At 50.2% G+C, this 2,436-nt stretch overlaps 1 long non-coding RNA gene across 1 annotated transcript; it reads left to right on the top strand.

Moving 5' to 3' along the window:
* The first annotated feature begins 700 nt into the window (after nucleotides 1–700).
* Nucleotides 701–1,648, top strand: LOC142777139 (uncharacterized). The gene is made up of 2 exons (XR_012887940.1): nucleotides 701–1,319; nucleotides 1,449–1,648. It is a non-coding gene; the product is annotated as an uncharacterized LOC142777139 (long non-coding RNA).
* Nucleotides 1,649–2,436: the final 788 nt, after the last annotated feature.

Genomic DNA, 2,436 nt, shown 5'->3' with positions numbered 1-2,436 from the left:
CTTGACCACGGCCACCTTGATTTGACGATCTGAGAATTGCGACGTGGTTCTTGTGTGCACGCTTGGATGAGCGTGGGCTGCTGCTTTTGCGTTTCGCTGCACCCATGAAGTCTGAAGCAAGCCTCGACACGTCACCATGCCGCGCTGTATATATATGGCTTCAATATAGTCACGACCAACACGCGACAGCAACAGTTGGGAGGGCCAATATTGCGGCCGAGAAGAACAGGCCTATCGGATATATAATTCAGTCCGACTCAGGGCAGAAAACAGCGTTGGATTCTAAGGCAAGTAGGTTATCATTCTTTATTATACTCAACTTGTCGCGTGTGCGATACGGATCGCGCTTGCTGGTAACAGGCTCGGTCGTGTTGTATATCGCATGCACGAAATGCATTGCGAAGGTCAGCTTCCGCGTCTGCAGTTCGACTGTGCTTTGCGACTGCCTGGAAATTGGCCGCCATTGCCGTCGGCCTCCTGTACGCTCGCTCATCGAGTGCTCGACTGTCTTCGCCGCCGCGATGAGCTCCGGGCTGACGATATTGGGCTGAGACCTCGTCGCTGTGTTGGCAGTCATCGAAAACACGTTGCGGGTTCTCGTAAAGACCTTGTAGTATGTCACGCGCTGTAAGTGCACCAGCACGGGCTGGGGGGGGGGGGGGGGGTTCGCTAGCATCGGAACTCACTGAAAATCGGTCGCCATTACAATCGGTCGCAAGCAGATCGGCGCTGTCCGCTGGCCGCGGCGGCGAACTCGCGTTTGCGCGCTGCACTCGCTCGAGTTTGTGGAAAAGGGCGGGCCGCATTAACGTCGATTTCTTCGGCGCTAGCTCCAAACCAGCTCGGCGCTGTTCGTGGCGGCGGCGAAGCGTACGCTTGCTTTCCTGTTCGAAGTTCGCTGGCGGCAGACACTCCGCGTGCAACGCCGTGTTTGGTCTCTCGGTCGCTTGCTCGAGCTGAACGACGTCGCTCGCTTAGGACTCGTCGACTGGTTAGCGGCACGGAGGTTCGCGGAGTTGTGGCTGCAGCCGCCGCTCCTAAGCTGTTGTGCTACGGGGATCGAAATGAGTCTTTGGCGATGTGTGACATCATGGTGAAATTATTAGCATGTCATATCTCACGTATGTTTTCATTTCACATTGCACGTATTTCTCATATGCATTTGTATTCATCCTCTGTCACGTGTGACTCACTATATTACATACCTATTGTGCAGCCGTGGGCACACATCGTGCTGAACCCTGTGTGCGCTGGCGTTTGCGATGCCTGTCATCCATCTCTTTCGTCCGAGCAGTTTCAGGACTGTGCGAGATGTGAAGGTAAAGTTATTGTTGTGTCATATTTTAACGCTTGTTTTTATATTAACGCGCACGTACTTGTCATATGCGTGCATCTTCATCTTCTGTCACGTGTGTCTAACTATTTTTACTATATTATTGTACGTACAGCCGTGGGAACACAACAGGCAGAAGGCTGCGTGCGCTGGCGTCTGCGATGCCTGTCATCTATCGCTTCCGTCGGAGGAGCTCTCCAAGGAGTGAACAACATTTGACAACGAGACTGGACTTGTACCCTTCACCATGAATTCACTTAAAAGAATGGGGAAACTTCATGTGTATGTAGAAAAATAAAAGATTTTGATGTCTCACTTTCGTCTTTCGTTGTTGCCGTGACTGTGAAAGCAGTTACACTTAGGTGGCTAACTACCTTTAGCGTGTTCTTTTCTGCGGAATTTCTCGCTCACTGCGCAGAAAAACAGGCGAAAAAAGTATTAGGCCTGGCGGAAACTAAACAAAAATAATGTTTGAACTGGGGACAAAAAGTTCATCCGATTGGAGTATTTGAGTGGATCAACGCTTCGTCCGGCAAGGTGCAACTGTGAGGACTAACGGTTACCTTGAAAGGTGTAAATGTGGGGATTAACAGTTGCTCTATAAGGTGCAAATGTGAGGACTAAATGTTAGTCCTTTGGGGTGAACTGTGCGACTAACATTTACTCACTAAGGTGTATATGTGAGGACTAAATGTTAGTCCCTTGAGGGGACTAACTGTTAGACCCGGTTCCGTTAGTTCCTAAAGGGACTAATGATTGTGGCAGTGTCACACACGGGCCCGTTAATTAGGGAGGTGATCGCCGGGCTAATTCCAAGGGCCGAAGTATGGGACCCCCGAACCGCACCACGAAAGCGTGGACAATTTAGAAGTGGTCCTTTTTGGCGCGCCAGCGGACGCCGGCTGTGGCCCAAAGAACAAGTCAGAGCCGAGAGTTGATAAACAAAACAAATATTATATTCTCAAAAACGGCAGATCGAAAACAATACACCAATATGCTCACTCCACAATAGCTGAGTACAATATGTCACCGATCAAACAACGTACTACGCATAACAATCACCCACACTCGAAACAACGGACACAGACAACAATACACACTAC

This window comes from Rhipicephalus microplus, chromosome X (assembly GCF_043290135.1).
Source record: "Rhipicephalus microplus isolate Deutch F79 chromosome X, USDA_Rmic, whole genome shotgun sequence".
NCBI lineage: Eukaryota > Metazoa > Arthropoda > Arachnida > Ixodida > Ixodidae > Rhipicephalus > Rhipicephalus microplus.
This window is presented reverse-complemented; position numbering and strand designations above follow the sequence as displayed.